Consider the following 14,691-nt stretch of genomic DNA (forward strand, 5'->3'; position numbering starts at 1 on the left):
ATAGTCACCCAGTTACGTTGTGACGTTTGGTATACCCAAAGCACTCCTACGGTATCCGGGAGTTACACGATCTCATGGTCTAAGGAAAAGATACTTTGACATTGGAAAACTCTAGCAAACGAACTATACGATCTTGTGCTATGTTTAGGATTGGGTCTCGTCCATCACATCATTCTCCTAATGATGTGATCTCGTTATCAATGACATCCAATGTCCATAGTCAGGAAACCATGACTATCTGTTGATCAACGAGCTAGTCAACTAGAGGCTTACTAGGGACATGTTGGTGTCTGTTATTCACACATGTATTACGATTTCCGGATAATACAATTATAGCATGAACAAAGACAATTATCATGAACAAGGAAATATAATAATAAAGCTTTTATTATTGCCTCTAGGGCATATTTCCAACAGTCTCCCACTTGCACTAGAGTCAATAATCTAGTTACATTGTGATGAATCGAACACCCATGGAATTCTGGTGTTGATCATGTTTTGCTCTAGGGAGAGGTTTAGTCAACGGATCCGCTACATTCAGGTCCGTATGTACTTTACAAATCTCTATGTCTCCATCTTGAACATTTTCACGAATGAAGTTGAAGCGACGCTTGATGTGCCTTGTCTTCTTGTGAAACCTGGGCTCCTTGGCAAGAGCAATAGCTCCAGTGTTGTCACAGAAGAGCTTGATCGGCCCCGACGCATTGGGTATGACTCCTAGGTCGGTGATGAACTCCTTCACCCATATTGCTTCATGTGCTGCCTCCGAGGCTGCCATGTACTCCGCTTCACATGTAGATCCCGCCACGACGCTTTGCTTGCAACTGCACCAGCTTACTGCCCCACCATTCAAAATATACACGTATCCGGTTTGTGACTTAGAGTCATCCAGATCTGTGTCGAAGCTAGCGTCGACGTAACCCTTTACGACGAGCTCTTCGTCACCTCCATAAACGAGAAACATTTCCTTAGTCCTTTTCAGGTACTTCAGAATATTCTTGACCGCTGTCCAGTGTTTCTTGCCGGGATTACTTTGGTACCTTCCTACCAAACTTACGGCAAGGTTTACATCAGGTCTGGTACACAGCATGGCATACATAATAGAACCTATGGCTGATGCATAGGGGATGACGCTCATCTCTTCTATATCTTCTGCCGTGGTCGGACATTGAGCTGAGCTCAATTTCATACCTTGTAACACAGGCAAGAACCCCTTCTTAGACTGATCCATATTGAACTTCTTCAATATCTTATCAAGGTATGTGCTTTGTGAAAGACCTATTAGGCGTCTCGATCTATCTCTATAGATCTTGATGCCTAATATATAAGCAGCTTCTCCAAGGTCCTTCATTGAAAAACTTTTATTCAAGTAGGCCTTGATGCTGTCCAAGAGTTCTATATCATTTCCCATCAACCGTATGTCATCTACATATAATATGAGAAATGCTACAGAGCTCCCACTCACTTTCTTGTAAACGCAGGCTTCTCCATAAGTCTGTGTAAACCCAAATGCTTTGATCATCTCATCAAAGCGAATGTTCCAACTCCGAGATGCTTGCACCAGCCCATAAATCGAGTGTTGGAGCTTGCACACTTTGTCAGCATTCTTAGGATCGACAAAACCTTCCGGCTGCATCATATACAATTCTTCCTTAAGGAAACCATTAAGGAATGCCGTTTTGACGTCCATTTGCCATATCTCATAATCGTAGAATGCGGCAATTGCTAACATGATTCGGACGGACTTTAGCTTCGCTACTGGTGAGAAAGTCTCATCGTAGTCAACCCCTTGAACTTGTCGATAACCCTTAGCGACAAGCCGAGCTTTATAGATGGTCACATTACCATCCGCGTCTGTCTTCTTCTTAAAGATCCATTTATTCTCTATGGCTCGCCGTTCAATGGGCAAGTCAGTCAAAGTCCATACTTCGTTTTCATACATGGATCCTATCTCGGATTTCATGGCTTCTAGCCATTTGTCGGAATCCGGGCCCGCCATCGCTTCTTCATAGTTCGAAGGTTCACCGTTGTCTAACAACATGATTTCCAAGACAGGGTTGCCGTACCACTCTGGTGCGGAACGTGTCCTTGTGGACCTTCGAATTTCAGTAGGAGCTTGATCAGAAGTATCTTGATCATTATCATTAACTTCCTCTCTAGTCGGTGCAGGCACCTCAGGAACATTTTCTTGAGTTGCGCCATTTACCGGTTCAAGAGGTAATACTTCATCAAGCTCGACTTTCCTCCCACTTACTTCTTTCGAGAGAAACTCTTTCTCTAGAAAGGACCCATTCTTGGCAACAAAGATCTTGCCTTCGGATCTGAGGTAGAAGGTGTACCCAACAGTTTCTTTTGGGTATCCTATGAAGACGCATTTTTCCGACTTGGGTTCGAGTTTTTCAGGTTGAAGTTTCCTGACATAAGCATCGCATCCCCAAACTTTCAGAAATGACAACTTAGGTTTCTTACCAAACCATAATTCAAACGGTGTCGTCTCAACGGATTTCGACGGAGCCCTATTTAAAGTGAATGCGGCAGTCTCTAAAGCATAGCCCCAAAAAGATAGCGATAAATCAGTAAGAGACATCATAGACCGCACCATATCCAATAGAGTGCGATTACGACGTTCGGACACACCGTTACGCTGAGGTGTTCCAGGCGGCGTGAGTTGTGAAACTATTCCACATTTTCTTAAGTGTGTGCCAAATTCGTGACTCAAGTATTCTCCTCCACGATCTGATCGTAGAAACTTGATTTTCCTGTCACGTTGATTCTCAACCTCACTCTGAAATTCCTTGAACTTTTCAAAGGTTTCAGACTTGTGTTTCATTAAGTAGACATACCCATATCTACTCAAGTCATCAGTGAGGGTGAGAACATAACGATAGCCACCGCGAGCCTCAACACTCATTGGACCGCACACATCAGTATGTATGATTTCCAATAAGTTGGTTGCTCGCTCCATTGTTCCTGAGAACGGAGTCTTGGTCATTTTACCGATGAGGCATGGTTCGCACGTGTCAAATGATTCATAATCAAGAGACTCTAAAAGTCCATCTGCATGGAGCTTCTTCATGCGTTTGACACCTATGTGACCAAGGCGGCAGTGCCACAAGTATGTGGGACTATCATTATCAACCTTACATCTTTTGGTACTCACACTATGAATATGTGTAGTAATACGCTCGAGATTCATTAAGAATAAACCATTTACCATAGGAGCATGACCATAAAACATATCTCTCATATAAATGGAACAACCATTATTCTCAGATTTAAATGAGTAGCCATCTCGAATTAAACGAGATCCCGATACAATGTTCATGCTCAAAGCTGGCACTAAATAACAGTTATTGAGGTTTAAAACTAATCCCGTAGGTAAATGTAGAGGCAGCGTGCCGACGGCGATCACATCAACCTTGGAACCATTCCCGACGCGCATCGTCACCTCGTCCTTCGCCAGTCTCCGTTTATTCCGCAGCTCCTGCTGTGAGTTACAAATATGAGCAACGACACCGGTATCAAATACCCAGGAGTCACTACAAGTACTGGTAAGGTACACATCAATTACATGTATATCAAATATACCTTTGGTGTTGCCGGCCTTCTTGTCCGCTAAGTATTTGGGGCAGTTCCGTTTCCAGTGACCCTTCCCTTTGCAATAAAAGCACTCCGTCTCAGGCTTGGGTCCATTCTTTGGCTTCTTCCCGGCAGCTTGCTTGCCGGGCGCGGCAACCTCCTTGCCGTCCTTCTTGAAGTTCTTTTTACCCTTGCCTTTCTTGAACTTAGTGGTTTTATTGACCATCAACACTTGATGTTCCTTCTTGACTTCTACCTCCGCTGATTTCAGCATTGAGAACAACTCAGGAATGGTCTTTTGCATCCCCTGCATGTTGAAGTTCATCACAAAGCTCTTGTAGCTTGGTGGAAGCGACTGGAGGATTCTGTCAATGACCGCATCATCCGGGAGATTAACTCCCAGCTGAGACAAGCGGTTATGCAACCCAGACATAGTGAGTATGTGCTCACTGACAGAACTATTTTCCTCCATCTTACAGCTGAAGAACTTATCGGAGACTTCATATCTCTCGATCCGGGCATGAGCTTGAAAAACCATTTTCAGCTCTTCGAACATCTCATATGCTCCATGTCTCTCAAAACGCTTTTGGAGCCCCGGCTCTAAGCTGTAAAGCATGCCGCACTGAATGAGGGAGTAGTCGTCAACACGTGTCTGCCAAGCGTTCATAACGTCTTGGTTCTGTGGGACGGGTGGATCACCTAGCGGTGCTTGTAGGACATAATCTTTCTTGGCAGCTATGAGGATAATCCTCAGGTTCCGGACCCACTCCGTATAGTTGCTGCCATCGTCTTTCAGCTTGTTTTTCTCTAGGAACGCGTTGAAGTTGAGGACTACGTTGGCCATTTGATCTACAAGACATATTGCAAAGATTTTAGACTAAGTTCATGATAATTAAGTTCATCTAATCAAATTATTAATGAACTCCCACTTAGATTAGACATCCCTCTAGTCATCTAAGTATTACATGATCCGAGTTAACTAGACCGTGTCCGATCATCACGTGAGACGGACTAGTCAACGTCGGTGAACATCTTCATGTTGATCGTATCTTCTATACGACTCATGCTCGACCTTTCGGTCTTCTGTGTTCCGAGGCCATGTCTATACACATGCTAGGCTCATCAAGTTAACCCTAAGTGTTTTGCATGTGTAAAACTGTCTTACACCCGTTGTATGTGAACGTAAGGATCCATCACACCCGATCATCACGGCGTGCTTAGAAACGACGAACTGTAGCAACGGTGCACAGTTAGGGGAGAACACTTCTTGAAATTGTTATGAGGGATCATCTTATTTACTACCGTCGTTCTAAGTAAACAAGATGCAAAACATGATAAACATCACATGCAATCAAATAATAAACGTGACATGATATGGCCAATATCACATAGCTCCTTTGATCTCCATCTTGGGGCTCCATGATCATCTTGTCACCGGCTTGACACCATGATCTCCATCATCATGATCTTCATCATCGTGTCTCCATGAAGTTGCTCGCCAACTATTACTTCTACTACTATGGCTAACGCGTTTAGCAATAAAGTAAAGTAATTTACATGGCGTTACTCAATGACACGCAGGTCATATAAAAGAATAAAGACAACTCCTATGGCTCCTGCCGGTTGTCATACTCATCGACATGCAAGTCGTGAATCCTATTACAATAGCATGAACATCTCATACATCACATATAGATCATTCATCATTCATCACAACTTTGGCCATATCATATCACAAACCACTTGCTGCAAAAACAAGTTAGACGTCCTCTAATTGTTGTTGCAAGTTTTACGTGGCTGAATTAGGGTTCTAGCAAGAACGTCTTCTTACCTACGTTAAAGCCACAACGTGATTTGTCAACTTCTATTTACCCTTCATAAGGACCCTGTTCATCGAATCCGCTCCAACTAAAGTGGGAGAGACAGACACCCGCCAGCCACCTTATGCAACTAGTGCATGTTAGTCGGTGGAACCGGTCTCACATAAGCGTACGTGTAAGGTTGGTCCGGGCCGCTTCATCCCACAACTAATTGTGTTCTACTCGCGCAAGAAGAACTACGCATAGACCTAGCTCATGATGCCACTATTGGGGAACGTTGCAGAAAACAAAAATTTTCCTACTCGTTTCACCAAGATCCATCTAGGAGTTCATCTAGCAACGAGACATCGGATGCATCTACATACCTTTGTAGATCGCGCACGGAAGCGTTCAAAGAACGGTGATGATGTAGTCGAACACGACGTGATCCAAATCACCGATGACCAAGCGCCGAACGGACGGCACCTCCGCGTTCAACACACGTACGGGACGGGAGACGTCTCCTCCTTCTTGATCCAGCAAGGGGAGGAGGAGAGGTTGATGAAGATCCAGCAGCACGATGGCGTGGTGGTGGATGCAGGGCGTCACAGTAGCAGGGCTTCGCCTATACTACGAGGGAGAGACGTAACGGGGAGAGAGGGAGGCGCCAAGGCTCAGGTATGAAGTCCTCCCCTCTCCTCAACTATATATAGGGGTGCCAAGGGGGGGGGCGCCGGCCCTAGTAGATGGATCTACTAGGGGGGGGGGCGGCCAAGGGTGGGGGGCTTGCCCCCCAAGCAAGGGGGCGCCCCCTCTAGGGTTTCCCCCCCAACCCTAGGCGCATGGGCCCTTGGGGGGTTGTGCCCCAGCCCACTATGGGTTGGGTTCCCTCCCACTTCAGCCCATGGGGCCCTCCGGGATAGGTGGCCCCACCCGGTGGACCCCCGGGACCCTTCCGGTGGTCCCGGTACAATACCGGTGACCCCGAAACTTGTCCCGATGGCCGAAACAGCACTTCCTATATATAATTCTTTACCTCTGGACCATTCCGGAACTCCTCGTGACGTCCGGGATCTCATCCGGGACCCCGAACAATATTCGGGTTACTGCATATACATATCTTCACAACCCTAGCGTCACCGAACCTTAAGTGTGTAGACCCTACGGGTTCGGGAGACAAGCAGACATGACCGAGACGACTCTCCGGCCAATAACCAACAGCGGGGATCTGGATACCCATGTTGGCTCCCACATGCTCCTCGATGATCTCATCGGATGAACCACGATGTCGAGGATTCAAGCAACCCCGTATACAATTCCCTTTGTCAATCGATATGTTACTTGCCCGAGATTCGATCGTCGGTATCCCAATACCTCGTTCAATCTCGTTACCGAAAGTCACTTTACTCGTACCGTAATGCATGATCCCGTGACCAGACACTTGGTCACTTTGAGCTCATTATGATGATGCATTACCGAGTGGGCCCAGTGATACCTCTCCGTCATACGGAGTGACAAATCCCAGTCTTGATCCGTGTCAACCCAACAGACACTTTCGGAGATACCCGTAGTCTACCTTTATAGTCACCCAGTTACGTTGTGACGTTTGGTATACCCAAAGCACTCCTACGGTATCCGGGAGTTACACGATCTCATGGTCTAAGGAAAAGATACTTTGACATTGGAAAACTCTAGCAAACGAACTATACGATCTTGTGCTATGTTTAGGATTGGGTCTCGTCCATCACATCATTCTCCTAATGATGTGATCTCGTTATCAATGACATCCAATGTCCATAGTCAGGAAACCATGACTATCGGTTGATCAACGAGCTAGTCAACTAGAGGCTTACTAGGGACATGTTGGCGTCTGTTATTCACACATGTATTACGATTTCCGGATAATACAATTATAGCATGAACAAAGACAATTATCATGAACAAGGAAATATAATAATAAAGCTTTTATTATTGCCTCTAGGGCATATTTCCAACAGTAGGAACCAATATGAGCATCCAGGTTCTGCTATTGGTTATTGATCGAAGACGTGTCTCGGTCATGTCTACATAGTTCTCGAACCCGCAGGGTCCGCACGCTTAACGTTCGGTGACGATCGGTATTATGAGTTTATGTGTTTTGATGTACTGGAGGTAGTTCGGAGTCCCGGATTTGATCACAAACATGATGAGGAGTCTCGAAATGGTCGAGACGTAAAGATCGATATATTGGAAGCCTATGTTTGGACATAGGAATGGTTCTGGATGAGTTTGGGCATTTTCCGGAGTACCGGGAGGTTACCGGAACCCCCCGGGGAGTATATGGGCCTTATTGGGCCTTAGTGGAAAAGAGGAGAGGGAAGGAAAAGGAGGAAGGCGCGTCCCCTAGCCCAATCCGAATTGGGAGGGGGCCGGCCCCCCTTTCCTTTCTCCTCTCCTCCCCTTCCTTCTCTCCTACTCCTACTACATGGAAGGGGGGAATCCTACTCCCGGTGGGAGTAGGACTCCCCTAGGGCGCGCCATAGAGAGAGCCGACCCCTCCCCTCCTCCAATCCTTTATATACGGGGGAGGGGGGCACCCCATAGACGTACAAGTTGATCATTGATCTTTTAGCCGTGTGCGGTGCCCCCTCCACCATAATCCACCTCAGTAATATCATAGCGGTGCTTAGGCGAAGCCCTGTTCCGGTAGCAACATCATCACCGTCATCATGCCGTTGTACTGACGAAACTCTCCCTCGAAGATCTACTAGATCGTGAGTTCGCGGGACGTCACCGAGCTGAACGTGTGCAGATCACGGAGGTGCCGTACCTTCAGTGCTAGATCGGTTGATCGTGAAGACGTACGACTACATCAACCGCATTGTCATAACGCTTCCGCTTACGGTCTACGAGGGTACATAGACAATATTCTCCCCTCTCGTTTCTATGCATCACCATGATCTTGCGTGTGCGTAGGATTTTTTTTTTGAAATTACCGTGTTACCCAACAGTGGCATCCGAGCCAGGTCTATGCGTAGATGTTATATGCACAAGTAGAACACAAAGGAGTTGTGGGCGTGGGTATATACATATTGCTTGCCGTCACTCGTTGATTCTTGATTCAGCGGCATTGTTAGATGAAGCGGCCCAGACGGACATTACGCGTACGCTTACGCGAGACTGGTTCTACCGACGTGCTTCGTACACAGGTGGCTAGTGGGTGTCTATTTCTCCAGCTTTAGTTGAATCGGATTCAATGAACAGGGTTATTTCTGAAGATCAAAAAGCAATCACTATACCACGTTGTGGTTTTTGATGCGTAGGTAAGAACGGTTCTTGCTCAGCCCGTAGCAGCCATGTAAAACTTGTAACAACTAAGTAGAGGACGTCTAACTTGTTTTTGCAGGGCATGTTGTGATGTGATATGGTCAAGACGTGATGCTAAATTTTATTGTATGAGATGATCATGTTTTGTAACACAGTTATCGGCAACTGGCAGGAGCCATATGTTTGTCGCTTTATTGTATGAAATGCAATCGCCATGTAATTGCTTTACTTTATCACTAAGCGGTAGTGATAATCGTAGAAGCAATAGTTGGCGAGACGACAACGATGCTTCGATGGAGATCAAGGTGTCAAGCCGGTGACGATGGTGATCATGACGGTGCTTTGGAGATGGATATCAAAGGCACAAGATAATGATGGCCATATCATATCACTTATATTGATTGCATGTGATGTTTATCCTTTATGCATCTTATTTTGCTTAGTTCGGTGGTAGCATTATAAGATGATCTCTCACTAAATTTCAAGATATAACTGTTCTCCCTGAGTATGCACCATTGCTACAGTTCGTCGTGCCGAGACACCACGTGATGATCGGGTGTGATAATTAAGCTCTGCGTTCACATACAACGGGTGCAAGCTAGTTGTGCACACGCGGAATACTCGGGTTAAACTTGACGAGCCTAGCATATGCAGATATGGCCTCGGAACACTGGAGACCGAAAGGTCGAGCGTGAATCATATAGTAGATATGATCAACATAGTGATGTTCACCATTGAAAACTACTCCATCTCACATGATGATCGGACATGGTTTAGTTGATATGGATCACGTGATCACTTAGATGATTAGAGGGATATCTATCTAAGTGGGAGTTCTTAAGTAATTTGATTAATTGAACTTTAATTTATCATGAACTTAGTACCTGATAGTATTTTGCATGTCTACGTTGTTGTAGATAGATGGCCCGTGCTGTTGTTCCGTTGAATTTTAATGCGTTCCTAGAGAAAGCTAAGTTGAAGATGATGGTATCAACTACACGGACTGGGTCCGTAACTTGAGGATTATCCTCATTGCTGCACAGAAGAATTACGTCCTGGAAGCACCGCTAGGTGACAAACCCGTTGCAGGAGCAACGCCGGATGTTGTGAACACCTGGCAGAGCAAAGCTGATGACTACTCGATAGTTCAGTGTGCCATGCTTTACGGCTTAGAACCGGGACTTCAACGACGTTTTGAACGTCATGGAGCATATGAGATATTCCAGAAATTGAAGTTAATATTTCAAGAAAATGCCCAGATTGAGAGATATGAAGTCTCCAATAAGTTCTACAGCTGCAATATGGAGGAGAATAGTTCTTTCAGTGAACATATACTCATAATGTCTGGGTACCACAATCACTTGACTCAACTGGGAGTTAATCTTCCTGATGATAGTGTCATTGACAGAGTTCTTCAGTCACTACCACAAAGATACAAGAGCTTCGTGATGAACTATAATATGCAAGATATGGATAAGACAATTCCCGAGCTCTTCGCAATGCTAAAGACCGTGGAGGTAGAAATCAAGAAGGAGCATCAAGTGTTGATGGTCAACAAGACCACCAGTTTCAAGAAAAAGGGTAAAGGGAAGAAGGGGAACTTCAAGAAGAACAACAAGCCAGTTGCTGCTCAAGTGAAGAAACCCAAGTCTGGACCTAAGCCTGAGACTGAGTGCTCCTACTGCAAAGGAACTGATCACTGGAAGCGGAACTGCCCCAAGTATTTGGCGGAGAAGAAGGATGGCAAAGTAAAAGGTATATTTGATATACATGTTATTGATGTGTACCTTACTAATGCTCGCAGTAGTGCCTGGGTATTTGATACTGGTTCAGTTGCTAACATTTGCAACTCGAAACAGGGCTACGGATTAAGCGAAGATTGGCTAAGGACGAGGTGACGATGCGCGTGGGAAATGGTTCCAAAGTCGATGTGATCGCCGTCAGCATGCTGCCTCTACATCTACCTTCGGGATTAATTTTAGACCTAAATAATTGTTATTTGGTGCCAGCGTTGAGGATGAACATTATATCTGGATCTTGTTTGATGCAAGACGGTTATTCATTTAAATCAAAGATTAATGGTTGTTCTATTTATATGAGTAATATCTTTTATGGTCATGCACCCTTGATGAGTGGTCTATTTTTACTAAATCTAGTAGTGATACACATGTTCATAGTATTGAAGCCAAAAGATGCAGAGTTGATAATGATAGTGCAACTTATTTGTGGCACTGCCGTTTAGGTCATACTGGTATAAAGCGCATGAAGAAATTCCATTCTGATGGACTTCTGGAATCACTTGGTACTTGCGAACCATGCCTCATGGGCAAGATGACTAAAACTCCGTTCTCTAGAACAATGGAGCGAGCAACAGAGTTATTTTCTCACCTTCACAGATGATTTGAGCAGATATGGGTATATCTACTTAATGAAACATAAGTCTGAAACATTTGAAAAGTTCAAAGAATTTCAAAGTGAAGTGGAAAATCATCGTAACAAGAAAATCAAGTTTCTACGATCTGATCGTGGAGGTGAATATTTGAGTTATGATTTTGAACTTCATTTGAAACAATGCGGAATAGTTTCGCAACTAACGCCACCTGGAACAACACAACGTAATGGTGCGTCCGAACGTCGTAATCGAACTTTATTAGATATGGTGCGATCTATGATGTCTCTCATTGATTTACCGCTATCGTTTTGGGGTTATGCTTTAGAGATGGCTACATTCACGTTAAATAGGGCACCATCTAAATCCGTCGAGATGACACCTTATGAACTGTGGTTTGGCAAGAAACCCAAGTTGTCGTTTATTAAAGTTTGGGGCTGTGATGCTTATGTGAAAAAGCTTCAACCTGATAAGCTCGAACCCAAATAGGAGAAATGTGTCTTCATAGGATACCCAAAGGAGACTGTTGGGGTACACCTTCTATCACAGATCCGAAGGCAAGATATTCGTTGCTAAGAATGGATCCTTTCTAGAGAAGGAGTTTCTCTTGAAAGAAGTGAGTGGGATGAAAGTAGAACTTGATGAGGTAATTGTACCTTCTCCCTTATTGGAAAGTAGTTCATCACCGAAATCAGTTCCAGTGATTCCTATACCAGTAAGTGAGGAAGCTAATGATGACTATCATGAAACTTCTGATCAAGTTACTACCGGACCTCGTAGGTCAAGCAGAGTAAGATCCGCACCAGAGTGGGACGGTAATCCTATTCTGGAAGTCATGTTACTTGATGATGATGAACCTACGAACTATGAGGAAGCGATGATGAGCCCAAATTCCGCAAAATGGCTTGAGGCCATGAAATCTGAGATGGGATCCATGTATGAGAACAAAGTATGGACTTTGGTTGACTTGCCCTATGATCGGTAGGCCATAGAGAATAAATGGATCTTCAAGAAGAAGACTGACGCTGACGGTAATGTTACTATCTACAAAGCTCGACTTGTTGCAAAAGGTTTTTGACAAGTTCAAGGAGTTGACTACGATGAGACCTTCTCACCCGTAGCGATGCTTAAGTCCGTCCGAATCATGTTAGCAATTGCCGCATTTTATGATAATGAAATTTGGCAAATGGATGTCAAAACTGCATTCCTTAATGGATACCTTAAAGAAGAGTTGTATATGATGCAACCAGAAGGTTTTGTCGATCCAAAAAGTGCTAACAAAGTGTGCAAGCTCCAACGATCCATTTATGGACTAGTGCAAGCCTCTCGGAGTTGGAATATACGCTTTGATAGTGTGATCAAAGCATATGGTTTTATACAGACTTTTGGAGAAGTCTGTATTTACAAGAAAGTGAGTGGGAGCTCCGTAGTATTTCTGATTTTATATGTAGATGACATATTGTTGATCGGAAATGATAGTGAATTTCTGAATAGCATAAAAGGATAATTGAATAAGAATTTTTCAATGAAAGACCTCGGTGAAGCTGCTTATATATTGGGCATCAAGATCTATAGAGATAGATCGAGACGCTTAATTGGACTTTCACAAAGCACATACTTTGATAAAGTTTTGAAGAAGTTCAAAATGGATCAGGCGAAGAAAAGGTTCTTGCCTGTATTACAAGGTGTCAAGTTGAGTCAGACTCAATGCTCGACCACTGCAGAAGATAGAGAGAAAATGAAAGGTGTTCCCTATGCTTCAGCCATAGGCTCTATCATGTATGCAATGCTGTGTACCAGACCTGATGTGTGCCTTGCTATAAGTTTAGCAGGGAGGTACCAAAGTAATCTAGGAGTGGATCACTGGACAGCGGTCAAGAACATCCTGAAATACCTGAAAAGTACTAAGGATTTGTTTCTCGTATATGGAGGTGACAAAGAGCTCGTCATAAAAGGTTACGTCGATGCAAGCTTTGACACGGATCCGGATGACTCTAAGTCACAAACCGGATACGTGTTCTTATTAAATGGTGGAGCTATCAGTTGGTGCAGTTCCAAGCAGAGCGTCGGGGCAGGATCTACATGTGAAGCGGAATACATAGCTGCTTCGGAAGCAGCAAATGAAGGAGTCTGGATGAAGGAGTTCATATCCGATCTAGGTGTCATACCTAGTGCATCGGGTCCAATGAAAATCTTTTGTGACAATACTGGTGCAATTGCCTTGGCAAAGGAATCCAGATTTCACAAGAGAACCAAGCATATCAAGAGACGCTTCAATTCCATACGCGATCAAGTCAAGGAGGGAGACAGAGATTTGCAAGATACATACGGATCTGAATGTTGCAGACCCGTTGACTAAGCCTCTCTCATGAGCAAAACATGATCAGCACCAAGACTCCATGGGTGTTAGAATCATTACAATGTAATCTAGATTATTAACTCTAGTGCAAGTGGGAGACTGAAGGAAATATGCCCTAGAGGCAATAATAAAGTTGTTATTTATATTTCCTTATATCATGATAATTGTTTATTATTCATGCTAGAATTGTATTAATCGGAAACTTAGTACATGTGTGAATACATAGACAAACAGAGTGTCACTAGTTCGCCTCTACTTGACTAGCTCGTTGAATCAATGATGGTTATGTTTCCTGACCATAGACATGAGTTGTCAATTAATTAACGGGATCACATCATTAGAGAATGATGTGATTTACTTGACCCATCCGTTAGCTTAGCACGATGATCGTTTAGTTTGTTGCTATTGCTTTCTCCATAATTATACATGTTCCTATGACTATGAGATCATGCAACTCCCGAATACCGGAGGAACACTTTGTGTGCTACCAAACGTCACAACGTAACTGGGTGATTATAAAGGTGCTCTACATGTGTCTCCAATGGTGTTTGTTGAGTTGGCATGGATCAATATTATGATTTGTCACTCCGATTGTCAGAGAGGTATCTCTGGGCCCTCTCGGTAATGCACATCACTATAAGCCTTCTAAGCATTGTGACTAATGAGTTAGTTACGGGATGATGCATTACGGAACAAGCAAAATATACTTGCCAGTAACGAGATTGAACTAGGTATTGAGATACCGACGATCGAATCTCGGACAAGTAACATACCGATGACAAAGGGAACAACGTATATCGTTTGTAGCGACCCGACCTCAAACGGTCAAGCCTCTGTGTATCCGTGCCATCCCTGGATCGGTATGCTGGCACACACAGTACATTAATGTATATATCAAAGTGCAATCACATGTATACATAACGTAAAACTGATATATACCTCATAAGTCTCAGCGAAAACAAACACAAGGGTGTGGAGTCCATCAACGCCAACGGCAAGTTGAGTGTAGACCGTAACCCTACAACATAACTTTTACTCGTCACAGAAAATTCCTGCAACATAAGATGTTGTAGCCCTGTAGGTCAGTACATTGAATGTACTGGCAAGTCACAACATAAGAATAATGAACCTATTCGTACATGCAATTTGGCTGGTGGAAAGCTCTAAGTTTAGTTTTTGCATAAAGCTAGTTTTTCCCTAGAATAAAAGATATTATTCTACCACTACTGTATAGCATAGGATGAGTTGACAAACCCAAC

The sequence above is a fragment of the Triticum urartu genome, chromosome 6, assembly GCF_003073215.2.
Source record: "Triticum urartu cultivar G1812 chromosome 6, Tu2.1, whole genome shotgun sequence".
Classification (NCBI taxonomy): Eukaryota; Viridiplantae; Streptophyta; class Magnoliopsida; order Poales; family Poaceae; genus Triticum; species Triticum urartu.